Genomic DNA, 18760 nt, shown 5'->3' on the forward strand with positions numbered 1-18760 from the left:
GTTCTGTACTGTAGAACAGTTATAACTGGTTTGATCATAAACAGGCTGGGTAGAGGTGTTCTGTACTGTAGAACAGTTATAACTGGTTTGATCATAAACAGGCTGGGTAGAGGTGTTCTGTACTGTAGAACAGTTATAACTGGTTTGATCATTAACAGGCTGGGTAGAGGTGTTCTGTACTGTAGAACAGTTATAACTGGTTTGATCATTAACAGGCTGGGTAGAGGTGTTCTGTACTGTAGAACAGTTATAACTGGTTTGATCATTAACAGGCTGGGTAGAGGTGTTCTGTACTGTAGAACACAGTTATAACTGGTTTGATCATTAACAAGCTGGGTAGAGGTGTTCTGTACTGTAGAACAGTTATAACTGGTTTGATCATAAACAGGCTGGGTAGAGGTGTTCTGTACTGTAGAACAGTTATAACTGGTTTGATCATAAACAGGCTGGGTAGAGGTGTTCTGTACTGTAGAACAGTTATAACTGGTTTGATCATAAACAGGCTGGGTAGAGGTGTTCTGTACTGTAGAACAGTTATAACTGGTTTGATCATTAACAGGCTGGGTAGAGGTGTTCTGTACTGTAGAACAGTTATAACTGGTTTGATCATAAACAGGCTGGGTGGAGGTGTTCTGTACTGTAGAACACAGTTATAACTGGTTTGATCATTAACAGGCTGGGTAGAGGTGTTCTGTACTGTAGAACAGTTATAACTGGTTTGATCATTAACAGGCTGGGTAGAGGTGTTCTGTACTGTAGAACAGTTATAACTGGTTTGATCATTAACAGGCTGGGTAGAGGTGTTCTGTACTGTAGAACAGTTATAACTGGTTTGATCATTAACAGGCTGGGTAGAGGTGTTCTGTACTGTAGAACAGTTATAACTGGTTTGATCATAAACAGGCTGGGTAGAGGTGTTCTGTACTGTAGAACAGTTATAACTGGTTTGATCATAAACAGGCTGGGTAGAGGTGTTCTGTACTGTAGAACAGTTATAACTGGTTTGATCATAAACAGGCTGGGTAGAGGTGTTCTGTACTGTAGAACACAGTTATAACTGGTTTGATCATTAACAGGCTGGGTGGAGGTGTTCTGTACTGTAGAACACAGTTATAACTGGTTTGATCATTAACAGGCTGGGTAGAGGTGTTCTGTACTGTAGAACAGTTATAACTGGTTTGATCATAAACAGGCTGGGTGGAGGTGTTCTGTACTGTAGAACAGTTATAACTGGTTTGATCATAAACAGGCTGGGTAGAGGTGTTCTGTACTGTAGAACACAGTTATAACTGGTTTGATCATAAACAGGCTGGGTAGAGGTGTTCTGTACTGTAGAACAGTTATAACTGGTTTGATCATTAACAGGCTGGGTAGAGGTGTTCTGTACTGTAGAACAGTTATAACTGGTTTGATCATAAACAGGCTGGGTAGAGGTGTTCTGTACTGTAGAACAGTTATAACTGGTTTGATCATAAACAGGCTGGGTAGAGGTGTTCTGTACTGTAGAACAGTTATAACTGGTTTGATCATAAACAGGCTGGGTGGAGGTGTTCTGTACTGTAGAACAGTTATAACTGGTTTGATCATAAACAGGCTGGGTAGAGGTGTTCTGTACTGTAGAACACAGTTATAACTGGTTTGATCATTAACAGGCTGGGTAGAGGTGTTCTGTACTGTAGAACAGTTATAACTGGTTTGATCATTAACAGGCTGGGTAGAGGTGTTCTGTACTGTAGAACAGTTATAACTGGTTTGATCATAAACAGGCTGGGTAGAGGTGTTCTGTACTGTAGAACACAGTTATAACTGGTTTGATCATTAACAGGCTGGGTAGAGGTGTTCTGTACTGTAGAACAGTTATAACTGGTTTGATCATAAACAGGCTGGGTAGAGGTGTTCTGTACTGTAGAACACAGTTATAACTGGTTTGATCATTAACAGGCTGGGTAGAGGTGTTCTGTACTGTAGAACAGTTATAACTGGTTTGATCATAAACAGGCTGGGTAGAGGTGTTCTGTACTGTAGAACACAGTTATAACTGGTTTGATCATTAACAGGCTGGGTGGAGGTGTTCTGTACTGTAGAACACAGTTATAACTGGTTTGATCATTAACAGGCTGGGTAGAGGTGTTCTGTACTGTAGAACAGTTATAACTGGTTTGATCATTAACAGGCTGGGTAGAGGTGTTCTGTACTGTAGAACAGTTATAACTGGTTTGATCATAAACAGGCTGGGTAGAGGTGTTCTGTACTGTAGAACAGTTATAACTGGTTTGATCATTAACAGGCTGGGTAGAGGTGTTCTGTACTGTAGAACAGTTATAACTGGTTTGATCATAAACAGGCTGGGTAGAGGTGTTCTGTACTGTAGAACAGTTATAACTGGTTTGATCATAAACAGGCTGGGTAGAGGTGTTCTGTACTGTAGAACAGTTATAACTGGTTTGATCATAAACAGGCTGGGTAGAGGTGTTCTGTACTGTAGAACAGTTATAACTGGTTTGATCATAAACAGGCTGGGTAGAGGTGTTCTGTACTGTAGAACAGTTATAACTGGTTTGATCATTAACAGGCTGGGTAGAGGTGTTCTGTACTGTAGAACAGTTATAACTGGTTTGATCATTAACAGGCTGGGTAGAGGTGTTCTGTACTGTAGAACAGTTATAACTGGTTTGATCATTAACAGGCTGGGTAGAGGTGTTCTGTACTGTAGAACAGTTATATCAACACTAAGGGATCCATTGCTACTAAGTAGTGTGATGTGTGATGTGTGTGTGTGTGTGTGATGTGTGTGTGTGTGTGTGTGTGTGTGTGTGTGTGTGTGTGTGATGTGTGTGTGTGTGTGTGTGTGTGTGATGTGTGTGTTGTGTGTGATGTGTGTGTGTGTGTGTGTGTGTGTGTGTGTGTGTGTGTGTGATGTGTGTGTGTGTGATGTGTGTATGTACACGTGTTCCAACATGACTCACTGGGCAATGACGTCAATTCAACATCTATTCCACGTTGCTTCAACGTCATTTGGAAATGACATTGTAATGACGTGATGAGGTGGAAACGACATTGATTCAAACAGTGTGTGGGGAGTGAGTGAGGGTCACAGTGACCCTGCATCTGACCCTAACAGGTTATGGAGTGTGAGTCAGAATGTCTACAACGTGTGAATGTGAAACACTGAGAGCATCGGCTAGCAGGGAGGAGGTGAGAAAAGTCTCCTGCACTGAAACATATCCATCCTCCACGGGAGATCACTGCTCACTGCATAGTGGAGGAAACGAGAGGGGTTATTCTAGTATTCTATTCTATTCTATTATTCTATTCTATTCTATTATTCTATTATAATATTATTCTATTCTTTTATTCTATTAATATATTATATTATTCTATTATTCTATTCTATTATTCTATTCTATTATTATATTCTATTAATTATTATATTATTATATTATATTATTATATTATTATATTAATATATTCTATTATTATATTCTATCATTCTATTATATTGTTCTATTTTATTGTTCTATTATATTCCTCTATTCTTCTATTATGTTCTTCTATTCTTCTATTCTATTACTCTATTCTTCTATTCTATTCTTCTATTATATTCTTCTATTCTATTATTCTATTATTCTATTATTCTATTCTATTCTGCTATTCTATTCTTCTATTCTATTCTTTTATTCTATTTTTCTATTATATTATTCTATTCTTCTATTCTATTATTCTATTCTTCTACTCTATAATTCTATTATTCTATTTGATTATATTACCTGGAGACCCTGTTCATGGGTTGCATGTTTCGTCACAATTTTGTTTTGAACCTTTGTTGTAGGACTGATGCTCCACATAGTCTCTGGCTGCTGATGAAGACGTAGTCTAAAGTACATTACCGTGGCTTGGAAACAGCATGACATTTCAAAAGGAGGAAAATAATGAGCAGGACAAGCCTTTGTCATCATTGTAATGTCGCCAGATTGACTTTAGAAACAGCATAACTTGTGCTAGCTAGCTAAGATTGAGGGGAGCGCACCGACATTTTTACGAGCTAGCGTTAGCTAGCAACACATTGCTAGATCATGACAACATTGCCATCTCTCTAAAGTAAACTTGACCACTTCATAATGATGTTGTCGCCTACTAATTATTTGTCTACTTCAGCAATGTCATCGTATTTCCAGGCCACTGTAGGGCGCATCTGACCAAACAGTAATAAGCCACCGTTCAGAAAGACTTGGCATTAAGCATCAGACAGACATCAATAGGCTGGGGCATCTGAAGAATGCTGATAACCATGGCAACGCGTGACCGAGTGATGGAGGTGCAGCCTATGAATAGAGCAACAGACTGTTACCTCTCCTACCCCTCCTGTCTCTCCTAACCCTCCTAACCCTCCTAACCCTCCTATCCCCTAGAGACCCTACAGAGCAGCATCAGACTGTTACCTCTCCTAACCCTCCTAACCCTCCTAACCCTCCTATCCCCTAGAGACCCTACAGAGCAGCATCAGACTGTTACCTCTCCTAACCCTCCTAACCCTCCTAACCCTCCTAACCCTCCTAACCCTCCTAACCCTCCTATCACCTAGAGACCCTACAGAGCAGCACCAGACTGTTACCTCTCCTAACCCTCCTATCTACAGGAAATCACGGAGTATAAATAGAAAACCAGCCACGTCACGGACACCGACGTCTTGATTCCAGACAAACTAAACACCTTCTTTGCCAGCTTGAGGATAATATGGTGTCACCGGCGCGGCCCGCTACCAAGGACTGCAGGCCCCCCCCCCTCCTTCTCCGTGGCCGATGTGAGTAAGACATTTAAGCGTGTTAACCCTCGCAAGGCTGCTGGCCCAGATGGTATCCCTAGCCACGTCCTCAGAGCATGCGCAGACCAGCAGGCTGGTGTGTTTACAGATATATTCAATCTCTCCCTATCCCAGTCTGCTGTCCCCACATGGTTCAAGATGGCCACTGTTGTTCCTGTACCCAAGAAGGCAAAGGTAACTGAACAAAATGACTATCGCCCCGTAGCACTCACTTCTGTCATCATGAAGTGCTTTGAGAGACTAGTCAAGGATCATATCACCTCTACCTTACTTGTCACCCTAGACCCACTCCAATTTGCATACCGCCCCAATAAGTCCACAGACGATGCAATCGCCATCACACTGCACACCACCCTATCCCATCTGGACAAGAGGAATACCTATGACGAATGCTGTTCATTGACTACATCTAAGCATTCAACACCATAGTACCCTCAAAGCTCATCATTAAGCTTGAGGCCCTGTGTCTCAACCCCACCCTGTGCAACTGTGTCCTGGACTTCCTGACGGGCTGCCCCCAGGTGGTGAAGGTAGGAAAAAACATCTACACTTCGCTGATCCTCAACACTGGGGCCCCACAAGGGTGCGTGCTCAGCCCTCTCCTGTACTCCCTGTTCACCCACGACTGCGTGGCCATGCACGCCTCCAACTCAATAATCACGTTTGCAGACAACAAAACAGTAGTAGGCTTGATCACCAACAACGATGTGACAGCCTATAGGGAGGAGGTGAGGGCACTCGGAGTGTGGTGTCAGGAAAATAACCTCACACTCAACATCAACAAAACAAAGGAGATTATCGTGGACTTCAAGAAACAGCAGAGGGAGCACCCCCCTATCCACATTGAAGGGACAGTAGTGGAGAAGGTGGAAAGTTTTAAGTTCCTCGACATATACATCACAGACAAACTGAAATTACCCACCCACACAGACAGTGTGGTGAAGAAGGCAAAACAGCACCTCTTCAACCTCAGGAGGCTGAAGAAATTTGGCCTGTCACCTAAAACCCTCACAAACTTTTACAGATGCACAATTGAGAGCATCCTGTCGGGCTGTATCACCGCCTGGTACGGCAACTGCTCCACCCACAACCGTAGGGGCTCTCCAGAGGGTGGTGCAGTCTGCACAACGCATCACCAGGGGCAAACTACCTGCCCTCCATGACACCTATAGCACCCAATGTCACAGGAAGGCCAAAAAGATCATCAAGGACAACAACCACCCGAGCCACTGCCTGTTCACCTCTCGCTACCATCCAGAAGGCGAGGTCAGTACAGGTGCATCAAAGCTGGGTTCGAGAGACTGAAAAACAGCTTCTATCTCAAGGCCATCAAGCCATCACTAATACAGAGAGAATGCTGCTTACACACAGACTTGATATCATTGGCCACTTAAATAAATAGATCACTAGTCACTTTAATAATTAGATCACCAGTCACTTTAATAATGTTAACATATCTTGCATTACTCATCTCATATGTATATACTGTACCTTATACCATCTATTGCACCTTGCCTATGCCGCTCGGTCCTTGCTCATCGATATATTTATACAGTGGGGGAAAAAAGTATTTGATCCCCTGTTGATTTTGTACGTTTGCCCACTTACAAAGAAATGATCAGTCTATAATTTTAATGGTAGGTTTATTTGAACAGTGAGAGACAGAATAACAACAAAAAAATCCAGAAAAACGCATGTCAAAAATGTTATAAAATGATTTGCATTTTAATGAGGGAAATAAATATTTGACCGCTCTGCAAAACATGACTTAGTACTTGGTGGCAAAACCCTTGTTGGAAATCACAGAGGTCAGACGTTTCTTGTAGTTGGCCACCAGGTTTGCACACATCTCAGGAGGGATTTTGTCCCACCCCTCATTGCAGATCTTCTCCAAGTCAATAAGGTTTAGAGACTGACATTTGGCAACTCGAGCCTTCAGCTCCCTCCACAGATTTTCTATGGGATTAAGGTCTGGAGACTGGCTAGGCCACTCCAGGACCTTAATGGGCTTCTTCTTGAGCCACTCCTTTGTTGCCTTGGCCATGTGTTTGGGGTCATTGTCATGCTAGAATACCCATCCACGACCCATTTTCAATGCCCTGGCTGAGGGAAGGAGGTTCTCACCCAAGATTTGACAGTACATGGCCCCGTCAAATGATGCGGTGAAGTTGTCCTGTCCCCTTAGCAGAAAAACACCCCCAAAGCATAATGTTCCCACCTCCATGTTTGACGGTGGAGATGGTGTTCTTGGGGTCATAGGCAGCATTCCTCCTCCTCCAAACACGGCGAGTTGAGTTGATGCCAAAGAGCTCCATTTTGGTCTCATCTGACCACAACACTTTCAACCAGTTGTCCTCTGAATCATTCAGATGTTCATTGGCAAACTTCAGACGGGCATGTATATGTATTCTTGAGCAGGGGGACCTTGCGGGCGCTGCAGGATTTCAGTCCTTCACGGCGTAGTGTGTTACCAATTGTTTTCTTGGTGACTATGGTCCCAGCTGCCTTGAGATCATTGACAAGATCCTCCCGTGTAGTTCTGGGCTGATTCCTCACCGTTCTCATGATCATTGCAACTCCACGAGGTGAGATCTTGCATGGAGCCCCAGGCCGAGGGATATTGACAGTTATTTTGTGTTTCTTCCATTTGCGAATAATCGCACCAAATGTTGTCACCTTCTCACCAAGCTGCTTGGCGATGGTCTTGTAGCCCATTCCAGCCTTGTGTAGGTCTACAATCTTGTCCCTGACATCCTTGGAGAGCTCTTTGGTCTTGGCCATGGTGGAGAGTTTGGAATCTGATTGATTGATTGCTTCTGTCGACAGGTGTCTTTTATACAGGTAACAAGCTGCGGTTAGGAGCACTCCCTTTAAGAGTGTGCTCCTAATCTCAGCTCGTTACCTGTATAAAAGACACCTGGGAGCCAGAAATCTTTCTGATTGAGAGGGGGTCAAATACTTATTTCCCTCATTAAAATGCAAATCAATTTATAACATTTTTGACATGCGTTTTTTTCGATATTTTTGTTGTTCTGTCTCTCACTGTTAAAATAAACCTACCATTAAAATTATAGACTGATCATTTCTTTGTCAGTGGGCAAACATACAAAATCAGCAGGGGATCAAATACTTTTCCCCCCCACTGTATGTACATATTCTTATTCCATCCCTTTAGATTGGTGTGTATTAGGTATTTGTTGTGGAATTGTTAGATTACTTGTTAGAGTTCAGGATAGGAGTAAACTGCTGTATAGAAGAACACAGGGTCAGTATAGGAGTAAACTGCTGTTAGAAGAACACAGGTTCAGGATAGGAGTAAACTGCTGTACAGAAGAACACAGGTTCAGTATAGAAGTAAACTGCTGTACAGAAGAACACAGGGTCAGTATAGGAGTAAACTGCTGTATAGAAGAACACAGGTTCAGTATAGGAGTAGCTCAGACTAGTTGACTCCTCCATAGCAGGATGCCAGGATTGTCAGTTTGGATTCATTATGTGTCTGAAAAAGTGAATCCCATAAGATTAGAGAGCTCATTTCTGGTTGAATAACTAACACAGTGCCACGGGGCCCTTCGTCTCCCATCACTCCTCTGGAGTGGCGTGATAAGCACCCCTCTCTCTCACCGAGGAGGATTTGGTTATTTTAGGTTGCGGCATTGCGTTCCAGCGCCTCCTCCACTTTCCTCTTCCTGTCCTCTCTGTGATCTTATTATTAATTCTAATACACTTCCTCTCACTCACTCGTCTCCTACGGATCAAATCATTTCAAACTTCACAGCCAGCGAGCTGCTGACTTAACAGACGTCTCTCTCACTCACCACAAAGCACAGGATACAGCTTATCTGATGGCTTCAATATATACCCCATGTGGAGGTTATATTTAGTACGCTCTTAAATACAGCGTGAGTGTCATGTTTTAGCTGTTAAATGTACTAAAATGGGAATACAATTTTAATCTGAACCTTTCAAATGGTACCACAAAGATGATTGGAGGTCCACACATCAGAGAATGTTAACTTGAATGGGAATATCTGTTGTTTTAAATTATACTGTCAGTCCTCCATAGAAAACCTATTGAAATCATAGAAATACAGATAATAGAATAGACGTGACCTTTTAAGTTGACATTTGACGGTGGGTGGACAGGCGGTGGTAGCAATCTTTGTGGTAGTAATTACAAGTAAAAATGTTAATTAAATGTAAATGTCAATAGTGTACCAGCTAAATTGCAGAGGCCTGAAGGGATAGGTCCATTCTATTAATTATATTTCTACGATTGAAATGACCTGCTCCCTGTATTCAAGAGCATGTCGTGTCTGAACCGATCTCGGGCACAAAAACATATGCGAATATGACAGAAAATCATAATTTTTATATAATTGATGTTTTTAGACAATTGAGGTTAAAGGTTTAAAAATGAAAATGTGTATACTTTTTTAAAGGTATAATAAAATAGTTTAACAACACTGTTTGTTAGCTTTTAAATGATATCAAACTCAACCGTTTATCTTTGCCAGCGATGCTATGGTGGTGTATGCAAAATGGGTCAACTGGAACACCTTGATCTCCTGAATGGTTTAACATCCAGGTCCAAAAAGGCACATTCTGACCACTTTTCCACCGGGAAAACATGTATGGATGGTTTAGTTTAAATCAAAAGGGATGCTGTCAAAAAGGGTTTGAATTCAAAATGGATTTAGCCCGACAGCCAATATATAGGCTACAGAATAGCTAGACAAGCCAGCCAGAACTAAAACATCTATATTGACAAGAAAGCCACCCAGAACTAAAACATCTATATTCACAAGAAAGCCACCCAGAACTAAAACATCTATATTGACAAGAAAGCCACCCAGAACTAAAACATCTATATTGCGGCCCCCGCCACGACAGAAAGCCACCCAGAACTAAAACATCTATATTGACAAGAAAGCCACCCAGAACTAAAACATCTATATTGACAAGAAAGCCAGCCAGAACTAAAACATCTATATTGACAAGAAAGCCAGTCACATCCACACAGTACTACTAGAGTGACAAGACAACCAAATCCATACATGATTAAACTATAGAAGAGCTATAGTGACCTATACAGGTTAGCTGTTCATGATTTGTATGTTTCATCACAATATTGTTTTGAACGTTCGTTTTTGGACTGATGCCCGACTGAGCGTTCTACTCAATGCATCGTCAATGAGCGCTGATGAAGATTTCATCAAAACTGCATTACAGTGGCTTGGAAATACAATGACTTTTAAAATGAGGCAAATAATTAGAAGGAAAACCTTTTGTCATCACTTTGATGTCACCAGATTTATTATAGATGCAGTATAAGGTTAGCTAATTAGCTAAAATTGAGGGGAGGCCACCGGATTTTAGCTAGCTAACGCTAGCATTACTAGCTATTTTTGACGAACTTTGCAAGCTAATGACAACATTACCATGTCTAAAGTAAATTTGATGACATAATAACGCTGGCAAAGTTGTTTCCTACTAAATAATTCACTCTTTCACCAATGTCATCGTATTTCCAGGCACTATAGTGTAATTTAGACACAACAGTAGTTAGCCTCCGTCCAGAATGACTGGGTTTAGGCCACCACTATGGCGCCACCGGTAGAGGACGACTTGAGAACTTTCATAACAACGTAACATGACAACGGCATGACGTGACCCCGTGATGGACGTACGACCTATGCGTCAGGACAAGCAACCAGACAGATATACATTTAGAACAGCTAAACTGACAGCTAAACTGACAGCTAGTGTATAGGAACATGAGACAATCAGCTCTATACAGTACAGTTAGTGACACAAGCCAGTTAGATCTATAGACACAGAACAGCAACAGTGAAAAGCCAGACAGATCTACATGTCTATGTCTATGCAAACCATTCTCCACCACAATCCATTTTCTGGTTACCTTCGTCGTCGCTTTTGTAGCAGGAATCTGCAATATGAGAATTCTTGATTGCAATATTTCTATGGAGTTTAACATTCGTACATTCATCCTAATATTGGTATTGATTTTTATTGTACAATGATTGTCCCTGATACCTCTACTGTTTGAATCATAAGTCATATACACTGTATGATGTGGTTGCCTGGTGGACAGAGAGTATGAAGTCATTTACATGAATAAAGAGGCTACTGTTTCCGTCTCCATCTCCAGACAATTCATTGTAGCATATATATATATATATATATATATCCTTTGTATATCACTGTTCAAGTTTCTCTGTCCACACCTCAGCAATCATCAATATAGCATGTACATGTTAAACAGTAGGCTATATACTTCACAGTGTAACAGTATAGACTAGCTAGGCTATATGTTTAACAGTGTAACAGTGTAGACTTGCTAGGCTATATGTTTAACAGTGTAACAGTATAGACTAGCTAGGCTATATGTTTAACAGTGTAACAGTATAGACTAGCTAGGCTATATGTTTAACAGTGTAGACTAGCTAGGCTATATACTTCACAGTGTAACAGTGTAGACTAGCTAGGCTATATGTTTAACAGTGTAACAGTATAGACTACACACACACACACACACACACACACACACACACACACACACACACACACACACACACACACACACACACACACACACACACACTGGTAATAATAGACACTAATGTTCTTACCTGGTGTGAGAGAGACAGAATCATCAAAGACAGCAACAGGAGAAACATGGAACAGAGAGAGAGAGACAGAAAACACCTTGTTAGCGACAGTGACTGACAGGTCTGGATCTTTCTGATCTGTCAGTGATTGGCTGTATACAACACAAGGGAATAGTGAACCTTAAAAAGAACGGAAACAGTGTAATGTATTGTAGTGCCCCTGGCAATAGGAATGTTATGTACTTGTATATTATGCTTGTATTGTATGTGCAAGCTTGAACGAGAGGTATTCACAATGCAACACACAGTACATGTGAGAGACAGGGAAGGTAAAAAATAGTGTGTGTGTGCGTTCGTGTTATTGTGTGTGTGTGTGTGTGTGTGTGTGTGTGTGTGTGTGTGTGTGTGTGTGTGTGTGTGTGTGTGTGTGTGTGTGTGTATACGCGTTACTCGCAATGTGAGTCCGCAACAGTCCTCAACACCCAATAATGGAGACCTTTCTGTCAGAGGGATTTGATTGGTCAAGGCTAATAGTTTTCCGTCACTTCAGTTCAACACACTGGAAATCAAGCCCTTAAATGGTGCTAGAAATATATCTGGAAAACTTCAATCTTTTAAAAGGTCTTTCCACACCAGTGGCTCTGATGCCTCAGGCAAAGACAGGGAGGGAGGGAGGGAGGGAGGGAGGGAGGGAGGGAGGGAGGGAGGGAGGGAGATATAGAGAGACGGATGGAGGAACGGAGGGAGGGACAGGGAAAGAGAGAGGGAGGGTGTGCAGATAGAGAGACAAAGCGAGAGAAAGAGAGAGAGAGAGACAGAGAGAGAGAGAGAGAGAGAGAGAGAGAGAGAGAGAGAGGAGACAAGCAGATAATTTCTCTGTTACATTTTGTATCATCAGTAGCGTCAACAGCGATAACAAATCAACAGTGGCACGCGTGCAGAGAAAATCAATTATCTGTGGGGCACAGGAAGCAACGCTTCAACAAAAGTCTCTTAACTTCGCGACACCGTAGACTCTCATCACAGCTTGCCACAACAACAAGAGCTTGTCTGATAGGTTGAGGAAATTATGATGATCGTGTGGAGACTGGCTTGAGGGTCAAATGGGTAAGCATTGTTTGTGACTATTCCATTGGCGCGTTTGACACATATTGAAAGACCAACTGCTTGAACCCAGGTTGATGCCCATAGACCTGACCTGCCAGTTTATATTACACTGACTGCTAACCCAGGATAGTAACAGAGAATAACAGAGATAATAACATACCACTGACTCCTAATCCAGACTAGTAACAGAGAATAACAGAGATAATAACATACCACTGACTCCTAACCCAGGCTAGTAACAGAGAATAACAGAGATAATAACATACCACTGACTCCTAACCCAGACTAGTAACAGAGAATAACAGAGATAATAACATACCACTGACTCCTAATCCAGACTAGTAACAGAGAATAACAGAGATAATAACATACCACTCACTCCTAACCCAGACTAGTAACAGAGAATAACAGAGATAATAACATACCACTGACTCCTAACCCAGACTAGTAACAGAGAATAACAGAGATAATAACATACCACTGACTCCTAATCCAGACTAGTAACAGAGAATAACAGAGATAATAACATACCACTGACTCCTAACCCAGGCTAGTAACAGAGAATAACAGAGATAATAACATACCACTGACTCCTAACCCAGACTAGTAACAGAGAATAACAGAGATAATAACATACCACTGACTCCTAACCCAGACTAGTAACAGAGAATAACAGAGATAATAACATACCACTGACTCCTAACCCAGACTAGTAACAGAGAATAACAGAGATAATAACATACCACTGACTGCTAACCCAGGCTAGTAACAGAGAATAACAGAGATAATAACATACCACTGACTCCTAACCCAGGCTAGTAACAGAGAATAACAGAGATAATAACATACCACTGACTCCTAACCCAGGCTAGTAACAGAGAATAACAGCGATAATATCATACCACTGACTCCTAACCCAGGCTAGTAACAGAGAATAACAGAGATAATAACATACCACTGACTCCTAATCCAGACTAGTAACAGAGAATAACAGAGATAATAACATACCACTGACTCCTAACCCAGGCTAGTAACAGAGAATAACAGAGATAATAACATACCACTGACTCCTAACCCAGACTAGTAACAGAGAATAACAGAGATAATAACATACCACTGACTCCTAACCCAGACTAGTAACAGAGAATAACAGAGATAATAACATACCACTGACTCCTAACCCAGACTAGTAACAGAGATAATAACATACCACTGACTCCTAACCCAGACTAGTAACAGAGAATAACAGAGATAATAACATACCACTGACTCCTAACCCAGACTAGTAACAGAGAATAACAGAGATAATAACATACCACTGACTCCTAACCCAGACTAGTAACAGAGAATAACAGAGATAATAACATACCACTGACTCCTAACCCAGACTAGTAACAGAGAATAACAGAGATAATAACATACCACTGACTGCTAACCCAGACTAGTAACAGAGAATAACAGAGATAATAACATACCACTGACTGCTAACCCAGGCTAGTAACAGAGAATAACAGAGATAATAACATACCACTGACTCCTAATCCAGACTAGTAACAGAGAATAACAGAGATAATAACATACCACTGACTCCTAACCCAGGCTAGTAACAGAGATAATAACATACCACTGACTCCTAATCCAGACTAGTAACAGAGAATAACAGAGATAATAACATACCACTGACTCCTAACCCAGGCTAGTAACAGAGAATAACAGAGATAATAACATACCACTGACTCCTAACCCAGACTAGTAACAGAGAATAACAGCGATAATATCATACCACTGACTCCTAACCCAGACTAGTAACAGAGAATAACAGAGATAATAACATACCACTGACTCCTAATCCAGACTAGTAACAGAGAATAACAGAGATAATAACATACCACTGACTCCTAACCCAGACTAGTAACAGAGATAATAACATACCACTGACTCCTAACCCAGACTAGTAACAGAGAATAACAGAGATAATAACATACCACTGACTCCTAACCCAGACTAGTAACAGAGAATAACAGAGATAATAACATACCACTGACTCCTAATCCAGACTAGTAACAGAGAATAACAGAGATAATAACATACCACTGACTCCTAACCCAGACTAGTAACAGAGAATAACAGAGATAATAACATACCACTGACTCCTAATCCAGACTAGTAACAGAGAATAACAGAGATAATAACATACCACTGACTCCTAATCCAGACTAGTAACAGAGAATAACAGAGATAATAACATACCACTGACTCCTAACCCAGGATAGTAACAGAGAATAACAGAGATAATAACATACCACTGACTCCTAACCCAGACTAGTAACAGAGAATAACAGAGATAATATCATACCACTGACTCCTAATCCAGACTAGTAACAGAGAATAACAGAGATAATAACATACCACTGACTCCTAATCCAGACTAGTAACAGAGAATAACAGAGATAATAACATACCACTGACTCCTAACCCAGGCTAGTAACAGAGAATAACAGAGATAATAACATACCACTGACTCCTAACCCAGACTAGTAACAGAGAATAACAGAGATAATAACATACCACTGACTCCTAATCCAGACTAGTAACAGAGAATAACAGAGATAATAACATACCACTGACTCCTAACCCAGGCTAGTAACAGAGAATAACAGAGATAATAACATACCACTGACTCCTAACCCAGGCTAGTAACAGAGAATTGTAGTAACAATGACATGTTGCTATGGGTTTCCATTTAAGAAAGACATGGGGATACAGTAGTGACAGGCAGCAATGAGATAAACAGGTACTACCTGACCTTCATATATTTACCCAATGAGATAAACAGGTACTACCACTCCTTCATATATTTACCCAATGAGATAAACAGGTAGTACCACTCCTTCATATATTTACCCAATGAGATAAACAGGTAGTACCACTCCTTCATATATTTACCCAATGAGATAAACAGGTACTACCACTCCTTCATATATTTACCCAATGAGATAAACAGGTACTACCACTCCTTCATATATATACCCAATGAGATAAACAGGTACTATCACTCCTTCATATATTTACCCAATGAGATAAACAGGTACTACCACTCCTTCATATATTTACCCAATGAGATAAACAGGTACTACCTGACCTTCATATATTTACCCAATGAGATAAACAGGTAGTACCACTCCTTCATATATTTACCCAATGAGATAAACAGGTACTATCACTCCTTCATATATTTACCCAATGAGATAAACAGGTAGTACCACTCCTTCATATATTTACCCAATGAGATAAACAGGTACTACCACTCCTTCTTATATTTACCCAATGAGATAAACAGGTACTACCACTCCTTCATATATATACCCAATGAGATAAACAGGTACTATCACTCCTTCATATATTTACCCAATGAGATAAACAGGTACTATCACTCCTTCATATATTTACCCAATGAGATAAACAGGTACTATCACTCCTTCATATATTTACCCAATGAGATAAACAGGTACTACCACTCCTTCATATATTTACCCAATGAGATAAACAGGTAGTACCACTCCTTCATATATTTACCCAATGAGATAAACAGGTAGTACCACTCCTTCATATATTTACCCAATGAGATAAACAGGTACTACCTGACCTTCATATATTTACCCAATGAGATAAACAGGTACTACCACTCCTTCATATATTTACCCAATGAGATAAACATGTACTATCACTCCTTCATATATTTACCCAATGAGATAAACAGGTAGTACCACTCCTTCATATATTTACCCAATGAGATAAACAGGTAGTACCACTCCTTCATATATTTACCCAATGAGATAAACAGGTACTACCACTCCTTCATATATTTACCCAATGAGATAAACAGGTACTACCTGACCTTCATATATTTACCCAATGAGATAAACAGGTACTACCACTCCTTCATATATTTACCCAATGAGATAAACAGGTAGTACCACTCCTTCATATATTTACCCAATGAGATAAACAGGTACTACCACTCCTTCATATATTTACCCAATGAGATAAACAGGTAGTACCACTCCTTCATATATTTACCCAATGAGATAAACAGGTACTACCACTCCTTCATATATTTACCCAATGAGATAAACAGGTACTACCACTCCTTCATATATTTACCCAATGAGATAAACAGGTACTACCACTCCTTCATATATTTACCCAATGAGATAAACAGGTACTACCACTCCTTCATATATTTACCCAATGAGATAAACAGGTACTATCACTCCTTCATATATTTACCCAATGAGATAAACAGGTAGTACCACTCCTTCATATATTTACCCAATGAGATAAACAGGTACTATCACTCCTTCATATATTTACCCAATGAGATAAACAGGTAGTACCACTTCTTCATATATTTACCCAATGAGATAAACAGGTAGTACCACTCCTTCATATATTTACCCAATGAGATAAACAGGTAGTACCACTTCTTCATATATTTACCCAATGAGATAAACAGGTACTACCACTCCTTCATATATTTACCCAATGAGATAAACAGGTACTACCACTCCTTCATATATTTACCCAATGAGATAAACAGGTAGTACCACTCCTTCATATATTTACCCAATGAGATAAACAGGTAGTACCACTTCTTCATATATTTACCCAATGAGATAAACAGGTACTACCACTCCTTCATATATTTACCCAATGAGATAAACAGGTACTACCACTCCTTCATATATTTACCCAATGAGATAAACAGGTACTACCACTCCTTCATATATTTACCCAATGAGATAAACAGGTACTATCACTCCTTCATATATTTACCCAATGAGATAAACAGATACTATCACTCCTTCATATATTTACCCAATGAGATAAACAGGTAGTACCACTCCTTCATATATTTACCCAATGAGATAAACAGGTACTATCACTCCTTCATATATTTACCCAATGAGATAAACAGGTACTATCACTCCTTCATATATTTACCCAATGAGATAAACAGGTACTACCTGACCTTCATATATTTACCCAATGAGATAAACAGGTACTACCACTCCTTCATATATTTACCCAATGAGATAAACAGGTACTATCACTCCTTCATATATTTACCCAATGAGATAAACAGGTACTACCACTCCTTCATATATTTACCCAATGAGATAAACAGGTACTACCACTCCTTCATATATTTACCCAATGAGATAAACAGGTACTACCACTCCTTCATATATTTACCCAATGAGATAAACATGTACTATCACTCCTTCATATATTTACCCAATGAGATAAACAGGTACTACCACTCCTTCATATATTTACCCAATGAGATAAACAGGTAGTACCACTCCTTCATATATTTACCCAATGAGATAAACAGGTAGTACCACTCCTTCATATATTTACCCAATGAGATAAACAGGTACTACCACTCCTTCATATATTTACCCAATGAGATAAACAGGTACTACCACTCCTTCATATATTTACCCAATGAGATAAACAGGTACTATCACTCCTTCATATATTTACCCAATGAGATAAACAGGTAGTACCACTCCTTCATATATTTACCCAATGAGATAAACAGGTACTACCTGACCTTCATATATTTACCCAATGAGATAAACAGGTACTACCACTCCTTCATATATTTACCCAATGAGATAAACAGGTACTATCACTCCTTCATATATATACCCAATGAGATAAACATGTACTATCACTCCTTCATATATTTACCCAATGAGATAAACAGGTAGTACCACTCCTTCATATATTAACCTAATGAGATAAACAGGTAGTACCACTCCTTCATATATTTACCCAATGAGATAAACAGGTAGTACCACTCCTTCATATATTTACCCAATGAGATAAACATGTACTACCACTCCTTCATATATTTACCCAATGAGATAAACAGGTACTATCACTCCTTCATATATTTACCCAATGAGATAAACAGGTAGTATCACTCCTTCATATATTTACCCAATGAGATAAACAGGTACTATCACTCCTTCATATATTTACCCAATGAGATAAACAGGTACTATCACTCCTTCATATATTTACCCAATGAGATAAACAGGTAGTACCACTTCTTCATATATTTACCCAATGAGATAAACAGGTAGTACCACTCCTTCATATATTTACCCAATGAGATAAACAGGTA

General features: G+C 40.1%; 1 long non-coding RNA gene across 1 annotated transcript in view; it reads right to left on the reverse strand.

The window, feature by feature from the left end:
* The window catches only part of LOC145880071 (uncharacterized), a 581300-nt gene that overhangs the window by 91014 nt on the left and 471526 nt on the right, over positions 1-18760 (reverse strand). The window contains exon 2 of the long non-coding RNA XR_014392960.1: positions 10746-10772. This is a non-coding gene — a long non-coding RNA (uncharacterized LOC145880071). The remainder of the gene's footprint in view (positions 1-10745; positions 10773-18760) is intronic.

This window comes from Salmo salar, chromosome 07 (assembly GCF_965601325.2).
Source record: "Salmo salar chromosome 07, fSalSal1, whole genome shotgun sequence".
In the NCBI taxonomy this organism is placed as follows: Eukaryota; Metazoa; Chordata; class Actinopteri; order Salmoniformes; family Salmonidae; genus Salmo; species Salmo salar.